A 17,036-nucleotide genomic window follows, 5' to 3' on the forward strand; every position below is an offset into this window, starting at 1 on the left:
GGAGATGGAGGAAGACGTGTAGATTCCTATTATTCTTGGAAGGCCATTCATGAAAATGGCCAAGGTAATCATCAATGTGGATGATGGGACGATAGCACTTAAAGACCAAGAAGAGGAGGTGATCTTTGATGTCTTCAATGATGAGCCGCAGAATCAAGTGAGGAAGATTAGTCATAAATCTGCAAATGAAGATGCACCAGTGACTAGTCTTAAAGTTGCAAAGCTGGATATCAAAGGTAAAAATTGTTTCTTGTCACAGGGTAAGGAAGGAGAAGACAAAGAAAAAGCTGGCAAAGGAAAGATGGTTCATCATGAATCGAAGGATGAATGACTCAAACTTGGTGCACCAGTGGGATTCAAGGGCAAAGTATGGGTTGTTAAAGAACTTAAAGATAATGGAGTCATAGAGATTGAAGCTCCGTACTCATGGAGAGTAAAAAAGGTGACCAAGAAGATGTTGATGATTTGGGGTGAAAGGAAAAAGAAGAACATCAACATGAAAGAAGTGACGTGAGCTTTATATGGTCAAGCTAGTGACGTTAAAGAAGCCTTGTTGGGATGCAGCCCAGTGATTTGAACATTTTAATTTTTGTTATTTGGTGGTGTAATTTTGAACTTTTGTTATTTTGTTTTAGTTATGAGCCTGTTTTGGCACAAGCATCTACTAATGGATGCTAAGTGATTGAGTATCTACTGAAGGATACCATGCTACCAAACACTTACTAATGGGTGTTTGAAGAGTTATTGGGTCAGGCTCGTGACGTTAAACAAGCGCTTACTAGGACGCAACCCAGTTTTCTTAACTCATTTTTGTATGTGTGCTTGATTGTTGAATGTTTGAGGAGTGTAGAGAGATTTAAAGTTGTGAGTGAGTGTTGATATGTGAGTTGGGTGAAAAATACATGGAATTGTGAAAAATTGAAGTTAAAGTTGAGGGACCTTAACTAGGAACACCCAAGACAAGCTAAAAAGAGAGGGGATATAAGTCACGCACACCACTCAGTGCCCTTCTGAGGGGCGCTGAGCGCGACTTTCGGCTGTTAGGTTTTTTAAGAGTTGGGCTCAGGGTAGGGTGCGACCCACTTCACTCTTTTTACTCCCTAGCGTTCGCCCAAGCTCCCTTTCTCAGATTTCATCCTTTCTAAACACTCCAAACACTTTTCCTAAGCACTTTCTTCACTTCCCCTTTCATTGTCTCATCAAAAACCCTATCTCCCACTCACTTTACATCATTCTTCCATCAAAGTTTGGGGTTTTGACTTGTGGTGCTGTTAGGGTTTTGATCTCTACAATTTCTCTAAGCATTCTTCACTGATTTTATAGTCCCAACCAAGTAAGGACATGGATTTTGTGATTTAAAGCATTTGAAAGTTGATTCTTGATGAGTATTGATGCCTATGCATGTTTTTTTGGATTTACTATTGTTGGAACGGTTGAATTTCAATAGTGATGGTTGGGACTATGTAGGAAGTGATTGGATAGTGTTTCGAGCCAAAAAGGGTTGTTTTTAGGGTTGGACTGATTAGCGCTAAGGGCCCTTCTAAGGGGCGCTCAGCGCGACTCTACAGGTTTGATTTTTGTGGTTTTTGACTGATTGCGTGATCATGGTTGTTTGATTCAGTGCAGGTGACGTTGAGGGCCCACTATTTTGCCCTAAGCTCTGTTAAGAAGCAGTGTTCTGAGTTGTTTGAAATTCAAGTACTGATGTTTGATGATATTTGTGTTTTGTGAATTTTGTGTGTTGCATGAATGACTTCTTCATCAGGAAAAATGGTGAAGACCATTGGACATAAGAGGAAGGATAAAGAGCCAAACAAGTTTCTCTCCATTGCAGATGAAAGGCACTTCCTTATCGTGCAGGGTCGAAGATTATTGATGGAGAGAAAAGTGGGACTCATACCAGCACTAGCTCCATAGTTTGGAAGAGAGTTAGCGAGAAGAGGATGGGAGAACTTGGCCTCTTACTCAACATTAGCGAATGTAGCAATGATAAGAGAGTACTATACAAATGCCAGGGCGTTTGGCACTGAGACTCATAAGTATTCAAGCTATGTGAGGGGTAAGAGGATACCCTATGATGCTGACACAATTAACAGGTTTCTGGGTATTGAATGGGCTGGAGAATAGTGCTAGTTTAAATTAGCTGTTGAAGAAGGCCCTAATTTTGATGATGTGGAGAGGGTATTATGTTTACTTGGAGGGCATTTCCAGAGGAACAGGCAGGGAGCACCTATGCATCTCTGACGGTGCTTGCTGACAACCCTAGCAAAATAATGGATGACTTTTACACATGCTAACATCCAGCCCTGCTCCCATGTTTCTGACATTACTACTCAATGGGTTATACTCCTCTATTGCATCCTCAGGGGGTTAAATATTGATATTGGGAAAGCAATAGCCATGGAAATTCAAGATTCTGCCCATTCTGCAAATAATAAATCTCCCCTTCGACATCCCTCATTGATCACTCATCGGTGTGAGATGGCGGGAGTTAATGTGTCCACACCACCCTTGGAGCGGCCTAGGAAGGAAATTGATGATTCCTATTACACTCAGTATTGTGCACTAGATGAGGCAGGATATCCAGTGCCACCACCACAGCCTCCTAGGGCCCATAGGAGAGCACTGCAACCAGCTCAGGAGCCAGCTCATGAGGGTGCCTCATTCCAGATGAGGGACATGTACATGTTCTTGATGGAGGAGAGGATGAATGCTTTATATAAGGGCGAGCATGATCTGTTGAGGACACTGACGTCTGCCTTTCCTGAGAGACAATTCATATCTCAGGAGGACTTTGCAGCCAGGGTGGCATGGCCTGTGGCACCACATACAGAGGATGGAGTTGGAGCAGCTGAAGCTTCAGCCATGGAGGAGGAAGCTGAAGATGAAGAGGACTCAAATGATTATGAGTGATGATTGTATATAGCATCTACTGATAGGTGCTATTTTGTCTCTAGAATAGGATTTTGTTTTTGAACTATATTTTCTTCTGTTTTGTTACGTACTTGGCTTGATACTTTATTTGTGATGTAATGGTTTGATGCTGATGATGTTTGTGATGAGTATTGCTTCATGATGTTGATTATATTTATTGATGTTGAGATGATACATGATGCTGATATACAGGTGGTTGCTCATAATATTGTGAAACAAATGCATGATGATTTGTGATTGTGTTATTAAGCAGGATGTTATCTAAATGTTGGAACTTGAATTAGCCTGTGTGAGGATTGAACTCTAGAGTTTTTGTGAATGATTGCTATTACTTTGAAAGCATGAATGACTTTACCCAGGTTTCTATGATTGAATCACTTGCTTGTATGTGTCATATGATCAAGGCCATCTGTTCTTATCCCTTTTTAGCCAATGCATGATTTTAGCCCAACAAAAGAGAGCACAATGTGTTCTATCCTTTGAACCTTTAGCTTTATACAGGATTTGAAAACCCTTTTTGAAAATCTTTACCTTGAGTTAATTTGAGAACATTTGTGGTATTGATAAAGGTCCAAGTTTGGGGTTGTTGGGAAATTTGAAAAGGGAAAATAAATAAGAATTGAGCTAAGTGTTGAGCAAATGAAAAGAAAAAAAAAGAAAAGAAAAGAAAGAAAAGAAAAGCTCAATGCAAGGGAAAGTTAGGAAGAAGTGAGAATGGTTTCGAGAGATTTTGTTGTTAATAATAGATTTATGAATGATTCTCTTAACTCAAGGATTTTGTGATCCGAAAAAACCAATTTTTCTTCTTAGCCCTCCCATATTACAAGCCATAGAAAAGTCCTTGTGATGATACTTGCTTATGAATGTGTTTGATTGTGGTTAAATGAAAGGCAAAGTTGATTTATGTGACATTGTGATAGTAGAGTGAATGAGTTACCTCTAGATACACTTGTGTGTTGAGAGAAACACTTTTTTGTGGTGAGGAATAGTTCCATGTATGCATGATTTCATCTTTGCATGTTTGATCATTCATGAGCATAGCATCTGTTGAATATTCTGTGATTATATGAGCATTACAATGAGCTTAATTGAATCAAGGCATGTAATCATCTTGACTGATATTCTTTGTGATAAGCTGATTTGAGCAATTACTTGTCTTGAAAGAAAAGGTTTTTGAAATGTGTTGAAACCATTGTATGGATTGGTTGAAAGCTAAGTTACATTTTATTTGCTTGAGGACAAACAAAGTTCTAAGTTTGAGGTTGTGATAACGGTTGAATTTACTGTTATTTGATACTTAATTTTGATACTAAAAACACCCTTTTTGACTTAGAAACTAGCTTGGAATCATGGTTTTAATGAGTAAGAGAGTTGAAGCTGAATTTAATGGCTTTGTGCTAGATTTTAGTGTTTTCAATAGGAATTGAGATGATTTGGAAGAAGATTTGAAAGTTGTATGGAGTTGGAACTCAGGACAAGATGAAAAGCATCAAAGAAGGGAGATCGCAACAGCGCTGAGCGCCACTTTGGGGGCCCTCAACGCCAAAGTAAGATGTCTCACGCTTGGTTGCCCTTTTTTGAAGCCCTCAGTGCAGGATGTTCCTGGCTTGCGCCCGGGCGTCCTTTTCAGGGGCGTTGAGCGCAACTATGACGAGACGTACCGTGCTTGCTTGCCTTCTAAGATGACCCTGAGCACAACTTCTGACCCGCACACCGCTGAGCGCCATAAGTGGGGCGTTGAGCACCAGTCTTGTGGGCTTGGACCCGTTTTCTGTTATTTTTATGTTTTTTTAAGGACTTGCACGTCCTAGGGTTTGTATCTTTTGGACGGAATAGGCTCAGAAACACACTTTTCACTCCCTTGAAGGCGCATTTGGATGCAGAAGCTTATATCTTTCATTCTTTTTCCATTTTTCATCTAGTTTCACCATGTCAATGGTGAACTAAACTCTATTTGTTGTTGGGGATGATGTAACCTTGTAAACTCTCATGTATTGAATTGATTCTTAATGTTATATGTTTCTTTTATTAATTGTTAGGATAATTCTTCTTTGTGTAATGCTTGCTTCGTTTAACTCATTCTTTAGTATGATGTATGATTTGCAAGAGTACCGGAAGGTAGATTACAATTCATGATATGGAGAATTATTCCCAGAAGTAGTATTGCTCAGGAATTGGGGTATTAGTTTTGGTTGTCTTAAGCTCATGTTCTTCATAATTAATTATTAGGAATGCTAGGAATCGTATGAACTAATACTTAAGGTTAGGCTTTCTTCGCCGAGGAATCGAGTTTTAAGTGTTTTAGAGAGTGACATTAACATTAATGAAGAAGTAGAATTCGCATATACATGAGAGTAAACAAGGTGAAATCTAACCCCAACAACATATTCATTCCATAATATCAAACTAGTTCATCTTTGCACTTTTGTCCAATTGATCAAATTGCATGCATATTTACTTTTCGGTATTTTCATTCTAAACCTAAAAGAGTTTGTTTTCAAGTCCTATTTAATCAAAAATCACATAATTGTTTAGGCCGTGAGTCCTTTGGGATACGAAACTTGGTCTTACCATTTTATATTACTTGATACGATTCGGTACACTTGCCGGAGTCTTAACACTCAAGGAGTTTTCTTTCTCCTTCTCCATTCTTATTGCACTGGTCCATATCTTTTGATTGCTCTTATTCCTTTGATATTTCTTTATGACACATTGGGGACACTGTATAGTTTAAGTGTTGTCTATTGAGGGAGACCTTTCTTTTTTTAGTTTTTTTTTTCTATTTTTAGGTTGTTTTTGTTTTGTTAAGCTTGTGTTTATGTATAATATTGCATGTTTCACTTTATTTATGGGTTTTGTTTAGGTTGTAGGCTCTTCCTTCACTTGGTTGATACTAATTGGTTTGAAAACCTTGCTTTTCTCTGCTTGGAAAGATGATTATGATGTTTTAGAGGTTGATTAATTGTGACAAAAATACCCTGTGTGAGGATTTGAGCCACTTTATGTTCTTTCTTGTGTGTTATATCTCTTGATTGCTTGCGCATGTGCCTTGACTTGACTCTTGTTGATGATTCTTGACTGACATGCATGTTTGAAAGTGATAAAGGCATTTTTCTTCTTGAGCCTCTAGCCAAATAAGCCTACCTTTATCTAATCCTTTAATAACCCCTTTGAGCCTATGTTTTTCTGTTTTCCTTGTTTTGAAGCTCATACATTAATCCTAAGTGAAAAACCATGATCACCTTAACCTTAGGGAATTTTGGTGCTTTGGAATTGTTTTGGGAACAAGTGTGGTCTTCATTGGATTCTTATGAATTGGCTAGTTGGTTTTCTTGGTTCCTCTATTGCTTGGTGTGTAAATATGTTTTGTATCTTGTCTCTTACAGCTTGCGTTCTAAAAAAGAAAAAGAGAAAAGAGACAAGGCAAGAAAATAAAGAAAAATCATAAAAAAAAAACAAATGAATCGTGCAGTCAAGAAGAGGATTGAAATTGGAGGTTTTGGGTGTGCTTTTATTGAATTTGTACTTGTTCTTCATTGCTCCTCTATTTGCTTTTGGTTTGTAAATGCTCATCTATATTTTTTCCTTCCTTGTCCTTGGACCGATTACAACCATGAAAAGACCTTTTGATTTAAACATACATATGTTTTGAGTGTTGATATTAGAGGGTTTCCAAATCTATTTGTTGTTTTCTTTCTTGAGTGCATTGAGTTGAAATTATTTACCCTAGACACTTGAGAGATAGAGTGATACAATGCATCTTGTGAGGTTTTGTTGCTTTTGATTCACCTCTTGAGCTGATTGATTATTTTGCCATGTCTTGAATTGCTTGGATGATTTCCATGAGTATTTGATTTCTCTGTGTGTTGAATGATGTCTACTCCATTTCATTTTTCAAGATTCATTGAGGATTGTGTAAATCTATTTGTTTACTTGTGTATTTTTGTTTCTATGTCCTGAGGTCGTGTCACTCTCTTAATGTCTTATAAATTGTTCCTTGATCTGCGTCTTGATTTTGCCAAGGAGTGCAAAAGACTATATGTGGTATATTTTGATGAATCATTATTTTGTTCTATTCACTTAGCTTTCTACACCAAATTTAATTAGTGAATTGTGCTTAACTGTCCATTATTTTCACATTTTTTTTTCTATTTAGACTTAATTTGACCAATAAATCTTATTTTAATTAATTTGAATTATTTGAGCTTAATTATTCAGGGAAATTTTGGGATTATATTTTGGGACTTAAAGAGAATTGTCACGTCTTCTACCATTTTCCACTTTAGCGTTTTTTTAATTAGTTTGTAATTTCATTTTATTAGACTATTGAGTTAGACTTTTAATTTTGGGCAGACTTGACATTTTGGAGCCATTTTGGTGAATTAGTGAAAGACCCATTTTCTTATTCAGACTTGGCTACGTAGGGTTTAGAACCCATAAAGCCACACATTCATTCTCTATTCCATTCAGTACTAGAACATGAAGAGTATGCTTCATCTTAGGTTTTGTAATTTCTTTTGTACTATTCCATTCATTCTCTAATTCCAATTTTGTCTTTTAATTCCATTTTCATTTTCCTTATGCTTCTACAATTTCGTTTTGTTTTGTGTTTTCCTCTCTTGCATTTTTGTCTTCGATTATGTGTTTCGTTTTTAGTAATTTGGTTTACTGCTTCTAGTTATGCACTTTTGTTTCCAATTTCATTTTCATTCTAGTTTTATTCTCGTTTTCCAGTTTCACATTCTGCATTTCGTATTGCCCTTGCTATGATGTTTTCGAATTCGTTTTGTTGTTTCAATTTCGTTTTAATGGTAGCTTGAATTTGCTGGGTTGGACATTAGGGATGTTGCATTGTTTCCATGAGATTATTGTGTTGTCATTGTGATTCTATTAATCTTTCCTTGCACCATATATAATCTGTTATGTGCGTCACAAGTTGAGTTCACGCTTAGTGATCCAATTCGTGTTCAATTAATCTTCGCTTAGTTGATTAAAACTACATTTGCTTAATTTGTGGCAGCGTAGACGTGATTTAATGGATGCATTGTGTTTGCTTAATTCACATTTATGAAAATTGTTTTAATCTTAGCTTAGTTGGTTAATTCGTGTTGGATTAGGTGAGAGGATAGGATAATTATTGCTAATCAGGGATTAGAAGCATTGCAATTGAATTAGTGGTCAAGCTGTCTTTAATTTGTGTCTTAAATTCATAAATCTACTCACAAACCCCGCCCCTCTCCCTCATTACGTGTTTGATCTTATGATACACTAGTAAAAATTTGGGTTTTTACAGCGCACATTATGCCACGGTTCACTAGAAACCGCAGCATAATGGTGCGCGGTGGCAGTTTTGTAAATAAATCGAAGAAATATGCCGCGGTTTAGAGGGGAACCGCGGCATATACGCCAGTCAACCATCCCCTTTGACGCCACGTCTGAAAAAAAAAATTAAATAACAGCCTATATGCCGCGGTTCTCAGAGTAACCGCAACCTATTCTCCTACATGAAATAAATTTAAAATGAATTTGAAATATTTAGAGGAATATACCGCGGTTGCCCTCCGAACCGCGGTATATAGTTTAAAAATAATTTTAAAAATGCCATCTTCTACCGCGGTTGCCGCCGAACCGCGACATATAGTTTAAAAATAATTTCAAAAATGTCATCTTCTACCGCGGTTGCCGCCGAACCGCGGCATATAGTTTAAAAATAATTTTAAAAATGCCATCTTCTACCGCGGTTGCCGGCGAACCGCGGCATATAGTTTAAAAATAATTTCAAAAATGCCATCTTATACCGCAGTTAAGTAGTGAACCGCGGTAGATTCCCCAGTCAGAGTTAAAAAATAAAACTTTGGAACAATATCGTCTTGTTCGCGCAGACGCTCTGGACTTCGAGTTTTCTTCTCCCGCCGACCACCCATCTCAGTTCCTTGTTTCTTCACCGTTTAAACTCAAAATTGTTCGGTCATTTTCCATTTTTGACGATAAAAAACAGTTTTAGCCGATCAAAATCGTTTGAAACGCCTGTCATTCCTCTCCGCTGCCATTCCCCTTTGTTGCACCAAGCTTTTTCGCCGCCCCTGTTCCAGGTATTTATGCCCTTTTACATTCTTAACATGATTTCTTCATTAGTGGTAACTTTAACAAATTTTGATAACTTTAACAAATTTTGATTTTTTCCCAAATGTTGAATTCATATACACTAATTAATATGAATTGTCTTTTGCAGAGATTCAAGACACTACTATATGCAGGTCTGTTTTTGTGGTAGTGGATATCACAAAAACAAACCTGCAATTTTAAAAAACTGCAGGGGAATATGCCGCGGTTGTAACCTCAATCGCGGCATATAGTGGACAAATTTTTTTTTTTTAAAAAAGGATTTAGGCAGCGGTTCTTTGGACAACCGCGGCATATTCTGCAACCTATATACCGCGGTCATAACCGCGGCATAAAGTCTCTGACTTACTACCGCGGCTGAATATGCCGCGGTTCGTAAACCGCGACGTATAGTGAAAAATAACCGCGGTAAAAGCCCCTCGCTGCACTAGTGATATAATCAAAATTGGTCCTTGAGAGACGACTTATGAGTCATTCCCTAGTTACTGTATTTAATCTATAACATTAATTTGAGTCGAGTGCAACATCGACTATCACAAGGCTACTTAATGTTAGAAGTGCCAGAGGATGAATTGAAACCCATTCCCAAATCAATGACAGGAAAATCGGGCAGTCTTCTATTTCTTCCTCTTACTTGTAAACTGTAACGCCACTAAGTGTTCCATAATATCGAGCATTAAAACATGTAAGAGAATAACCGAAACGTATTTCAATATAGTAATCAGCATCTCGTAAGATGTTGAACATGATGTGAAAATTTTGCATGCAGAAAATCCCGTGTCAATCAAGAATATCATTACGAACATCCAAGGAATCTATATCCAAATGGGTATTTGATACTATGAAACTGATCCCACAAAATTCGTTTAGATCATTGTGGTGTTGGTACCACAATTAATTTTAGTTGAGACACACTTATGCTAAGTGGAAGGTCCTTCTCTCCTTGAATGGGGCTAAAAACCTTGAGAATCACAATACTTTTAATCATAATAGAAAACTATGCAACTATTTTCTTGATTTGCATGTCAAGAGCCAATCCATTCAAAATGGTGGCATTAAGACGACAGGCATGGCCCCTGCATAGAGTGGCTGACTACAAAATATCATATGTAAGGACAATTTATATAATCAAGAACATTGGAAAATATGCTTGTCATAGATTTATAGCTCTTAAGAGTATCATATTATGCTAACCTGAAAATTACAAAAACAAATATAAAAACTAATTCATATTTACATAATTTGTAAATATTGTTATAACAATTTCCTTTATAAATTATTATTTCAGATAAAGTTAAAAAAATGTTTAAACATATAGTAAGTATTTTTTATTGTAGCGTTTTCTTTTTTATCTATCATTGTTTTATATATATTAACCTTGTACAATTTCAAAAGTTATAAATCATAAAAGCTAGAATGATAATAAATTTCAAATTTTAAACTCTATGTTTATAATATTATGAAATTAACTAAAATTAACAATCATGTACACCCCTTCAAGCTCAGTCCGTAAAGGGTTCTGAATCATATAATAAAGAATAAAAGTAGTCTATACTTTTCAAGTTCGTTGCATAAAATATTATTTAGTTGAGAAATTCAACTTTCTAAGATTATACTTGAGTTTTAATATAGTGAAAGTATAAACTTAAGGAGAAGCTTATATTATGGTTTTTTTTTATCTTTATCTAACATAATTAATTTAATCATTATTACTTTATCATAGAAAACCATATATATATATATATATATATATATATATATATATATATATATTATAAAGTTATATCAAATAATTAACTTTATTTATTTTTCAATACTTTCCACGTCCTATATTTGGGTCATATGGTTTATATTTCATATTCTTTTAATTCTGTGTCAGATCTCATTAAAAACGCACCCAAAATCACTCTGAGCGAACGCCTGGTGTCAAGCGAAGAAAATCTGAAAATCAGAAAGTGGGAGACAGGTGTGGGCAGCGAAGTGGTCGTTCGTCCTTGACGGTGGTAGCAAAACTTACACTACAAAAAATAAGGATATTACCGAAGGCCAAAAGCCCTCGGAAAATGGCAGAAGCCGTCGGAAAAGGGTATTTACAGACGGCTTATCGACGGCCAACGAGCCCTCGATAAATCCCTTGTCGCTAACATTTACCGAGGGCTTATGCCCTTCGGTAATTACCGAGGGCCAAAAGCCTTCAGTAATTACCGAGGGCCAGAAGCCTTCGGTAATTACTGAAGGTCTGAAGCCTTCGGTAATTACTCGGTAATTACCGAAGGTCTGAAGCCTTCGGTAATTACCGAGGGCCTGAGGCCTTCGGTAATTACCGAAGGGCATAAGCCTTCGATAATGACCTAACATTGGTATTTACCGAGGGCCAAAAGCCTTCGGTAAAATGGAGGGAAATGTAAGGAAAAATTGTATTTGTTATAAACCAACCAGCAGACCTGCATAACAGTTTTCAAGTACAATAGGATTTTAAATGACTACTTAACTTAAAAATCAAGTTGTAGCCTAATAAATGAACATACCATATATAGGAACATAGAATATATACATCAACATACAATATATACAATATTTGGGAAAAATATTTTTTATATTTTAGTAAAAGATACATATTAATGCAGGCAACAACAAGCACAAAACTCTGAAGTTGTTGGTAGTCTAAAAATAGAATGAATTTTAGTTTTCTTTTTTAACAAATACTAATACTATATGTGTATTTTTTTGGACCACACTACAACTTTAAGTTATTAGACCCTACCTACACAATTATTTTTAAAATTGTTTTAATTAAAATTATAAATTTATCTTCACAATCTGTATAACAAAGGTCAATGTTTATATTGAGGTAAACATTTCTTTGTAATCAAAGGATGATAATAAAAACAATTGAGGTTTGGCTTCTGTTCTATTATCTGCTTAAAAAGTATAATACTCAATTTTTTTTCTTTTTAATTATGTTTCTAATTCTTAAATGTATTACATAATTATTATAAATAAGAAAAATAAAAATAATGAATGTTATTTACAAAGGTAAAACTAGTTTCAATACAAAATCTTGTTTCTTTTGAAGTAGACAAACAAAAGGGGAAAAAGAAAATGCTCTGCCATTGATTGTGAGACCTGTCATTTGACATGAGATATCAATCTGTTACTCCTAAGTTTGAATGTCTGGTCTGAGAAAGTTTACATCCTACTGTCACATGTTTATTATTAATCATCAGTTTAAAATACTGTTCCATTTTCTACAGTTTTATCTGAATATTTGAATAGAAACAGACAAGCAAAATAAGAGAATGAAAAAATAATAATCTTTTAACTGTTTCTTCTTTCAAAATATGTTAAATTTTATATGAAAAGTTGATTGTTGATTACAGTGCATTTGTCTAGATGATAGTTTTTAAAACAAAAAAAGTAAGAATGTATGCTTTAACTATTCCTTTTATTTTAGTAACTAAAGATAATAATGAAATAAAAGAAAATCTGATATACTTGAATCAGAGGGATGATAAAGACTAAGACTAAAGAGAATTAAAATCTTATTTGAATTACATTAAAGTTCTTTCTTTAACTCTCTCTCATAAAGCTCTTTATCTAAAAAAAGATCGTGTGTGGATGGATCCTAAGCTCTCAGGATCAGATGAGCCTCCGAAGGAAGACTTTCAAGTTAATTATTGCTACTTTTTCATGTTTGGTAGAATTCCGCATTTGCTTTTTCTAGTATTCTTACTGCAACCATTATGTCAATAACATCATAAGTCCACCCAAAACCCAAAAGTGTTCCTGTAGAAGAATTCCAATAATACTTCATGTGATTAGGAACAAAGGCTAGTCTTAGTCTTGTTTGGTGAACAGAATCTTTTAAACTCAGTTTTGGTGGTGTAATGGAGTGATTTTATCACATTTTTTGCCATAACAAAGTCATATTTCGAATGGTACAAGTTTCTATGTTGTGTGACAGTTTGAACAAGTCTAAAATGATGTTTAAAAGTTGCTAGCAGAGTTCAATTAGTGATATAATGGGCTGAGTGCATAATAGTATACTAAACCAATTTTGAGTCAAAATTGGGAAGTGACAAGGTGTTTTTGAGTAACAGTTTGGATTTGAGCCAATTCAAAGTTATAACAACTTTAAAATCACTAAATGAAGTTGTTGGAGTGATTAGTTTTGACCTACAGCCACTGCTATGACATTTCCTGTCTTAAACCACCAAATTTTGACTCATTTTTTTGGAAAAAATGAACCAGACAGCACTTGTGTAGATAGTGGTAGCATCTTCAGGGGTGGAAACTTAAATAGCTCTTCATCTAAGTGCCTATACAGCAACGAAAATTAGCTTACTGAAACATCATTCTGCAGTGAGAAAAACAGTGGAAATTTGGCAACTCCACTACCCAAATTTTGAGACACAAGCAAAATAGTTGAGGGATTGTAAGATTGAGTGTTTATCCTCTAAAAGAAACTTGGTAGAGCACCCTAAGAAAGTTCAGAAGTGAGATTTGAATAACCTTGGTCGAGAGGAACAACCAATCACTACATGACTCATCTAAATTGTAGTTTTCAAATAAAAATGTGAGAGATTTTGATGTTACAAAAAGAGAGAGATTTTGTTTTCTTCCACAGATATGGGATGAAAAAGTGGTTGAAAAATGTGAGACCCTAGGTGCATGTTGGAGGGACATGGTCTTGGCCTATCATTTTTGGGTGGAAGTTAAATGAGAAAGGAAGGAGCATGGTGGGGGGGGGGGCACATGGTCCTAGCAGGAGCAGAATGAAGAAAGAAATAAAAGGCAAAGATGAGAAGAAGTGTACAATACACATTCTTATTGTTGTTGGCAACCTTAAAGCATGTACTTTATCTCCTTTTTCATTAGGTTTGTTATCAATTGTTATAGTTTTTGAAATTAGAGAACACAAAAGTGTCTTCAATGAATAGGCTTTTACACAGATCGATCAACAACAAACTAAAATAAAGCATCTACATAAGTTTCCATGCTCAATTTGCAGAATTTAATTCTCATGAACGCTATAATAAGCAAAACAGACATTCATACATGCTCAAATTGCTCAAACTGTGAAATTTATAAAACAAATTCAATACTCACCTCTTTAGTAGACTTTTCTAGGAGGGATATAGGTTTGATAACTTTGTATCTGCAAGGAAATAAAATTGCAAGATGTTCAGCCATGGTCTAAATTCCAAACAGAAGAAATGTCAAAATTACACAACAACAACTCTAGATCAAAACTAACTACTTTAGTAACTTTGTTTGATGAATTGAAACATGTTAAAACTCAAATTTAACTCAAAACCAAACTACTACTGAAAATCACCTTTCTACTTCCCAAAATTGACTCATAATTGGTGGTTTTGGAAGTGATTTTGTGCCTAAGCTATTCTTACACTTTGGTAATCATTTCAACAAATTTAATTCATCAAAATACACTTGTTTGAATTTTAATTACGCACAAAATAAATCAACAACTCAGATTCAATTTCCAAGTTCCAAAAATGCCTTAAATATGATGGTTTGACATATTCAATTGCATACAGGTGATTCTAACTTTATATGAATGGTTCTAACAGCTTTAATACATCAATTTGGACTTGTTTAAACTTCCAAACACCATAGAATCACAGTAGAACGAAAAATGATAAGTAATCACCCTTTTAGTACACTTTTTTAGGTTCTAGTTACTCAAACTTTGAGTTTTAGGTAGTTGTTTGCTTTTTAGTAGTTTCCTAGCTTCATTTGACTATTTTAGACTTGTTAGGATAGTAACATTAGTTATTGTTAGTCTACTTTAGGTCAATTGCCACTTTCTCAGCCTTTTACATGACTTTTTAAGGTTTCAAGTACCCAAACTGTGAGATTTAGCTACTTCATATAATTTGACATGTTTCTTAACTTCATTTAACAACTTTAAACTTGTTAGGATTAGTAGAACACACAGTCTTATGCTAATTTAGGTGAGTTCCCAATTTTTCACGTATTTAGTACACTTTTGTAGGTTTTAAGTAGTCCAATTTTGAGTTTTAGGTACACTACCAATTTCACTTCTTTCTTACCTTCATTTAACTAGTTTAAACTTGTTACAATATCACGATTACACATTCTAAGGTTACTTTAGGTGAATTTCGAATTTATGACCTATTTAGTACACTTTTTATGTTTTAAGTGCCAAATTTAGAGACGTGAGTTGTGATTTTTAGAAGTTGTCTTAGGAAGCAAAACAAAGTTACTCTCACTCAGCAGAATAATTACAATCATACCATAATTTATCCAATATCAATCACACAACATAATTTCCAAAATTTAGCAACATCAACTCAACCATCAAAAACAAACTCAAAAGCTAAAAGTAGTTTTTATACAAGTACCCTTTTAATCACACCAGATTTAGAATCCCATTCTATTCTACTACGTAGGCATGCATTCATTAACAACTACTCAACAGAACCACAATTGAAATCCCAATTAGAATATAATAGATCAAAGAAAATTGCAAAACTGCTAGCATTCAATAGAACTAACTGAGATATTATAGCCACCACATTCAGTACAATAAATCAATCATACCAGATCCCAATTTTCTCTTTTCAATTCAGCAGGTATCTAAGTAAAACTACACTTAACTTCCATGTAAAGTTTACTAGGTTCTGGACAGATTATAAGCAAACTAATTCCACCGAATACCGAAACATCAGACACAGACTTAAAACCACATAATTAAATTATATACACTTTAGAAGCAATAATCACAGCCACCAGGAAACACTAATACGGTCAGACTATATGAAGTTGTTTTATGCATAAATTTTTTTTTCTTTTCAACACAAAGCATATGCATCAATCCCTCCTATTAATAACACTATATAATAGTTCTAGATTGTCCAAACAAACCAGTAAACTTTACTAGGTTCTGGACAGATTATAAGCAAACTAATTCCACCGAATACCGAAACATCAGACACAGACTTAAAACCACATAATTAAATTATATACACTTTAGAAGCAATAATCACAGCCACCAGGAAACACTAATACGGTCAGACTATATGAAGTTGTTTTATGCATAAATTTTTTTTTCTTTTCAACACAAAGCATATGCATCAATCCCTCCTATTAATAACACTATATAATAGTTCTAGATTGTCCAAACAAACCAGTCAAAACTATTAAGAGTTCACTGAAAGACAATAATAATCATTTCCAATTATATCAGTAACCAATGTGCACAATTAGAACCTCAATTAGGATATGAGGTTTTATCGCGCAACAAAATGCCCCCTTCATGCTTAAAACACCGAAACAGATCCATTGTCCAATTAATGACCTTAGTTAATCAAACCACAGTCAATGACATCCACTAATTTGATACAACTGCAATAAAGCACGTCCAAGAGTAATTGAGAATGAATTTTAAACGCACAACTTACCTCAAGTAAGATAGCCCTTGACGATGACAGCCTTTTGTAGAGCACGACAGCGACAGAAGCCCACAACGACCCCTCCAACGAAGTCCCTCAACCAAGTTCCTTCAACACAGAATAAACTCCAGACCACCAGCCCTCAACCCAACAACCAACCCACGACAAACCCTAGCCCAAGACTCCCAAACCAGGACGCACCGTGAAGGAACCGCGATCAACGAACCAGTGACCTATCCACCGCCAATGCTCCAATCTTCTAACCGAGAAAGGGAGGGAAGAAAGCGCGCCAATTTTGTGCGTGAAGAAAGGGAGGGAAGTGTGTGAAGGAAAGGACGAAGAATGACGAAAGCGACAAAGTGTGAAGAAAATAAAATTGGGAAACGAAAACCCCAATTTGAAACTTAAATCACCGAGAATGTTACCAACGGCTTAAAAGCCTTCGGTAATCATCTCAATACCGAGGACTTAAAAGCCTTAGGTAATATGCCGTCGGTAAATTGTGCTTTTCCTGTAGTGTTAGTTTTTCCAAACTCACGCCAC

The sequence above is a fragment of the Vigna angularis genome, chromosome 5 (genome assembly GCF_016808095.1).
Source record: "Vigna angularis cultivar LongXiaoDou No.4 chromosome 5, ASM1680809v1, whole genome shotgun sequence".
Taxonomy (NCBI): domain Eukaryota; kingdom Viridiplantae; phylum Streptophyta; class Magnoliopsida; order Fabales; family Fabaceae; genus Vigna; species Vigna angularis.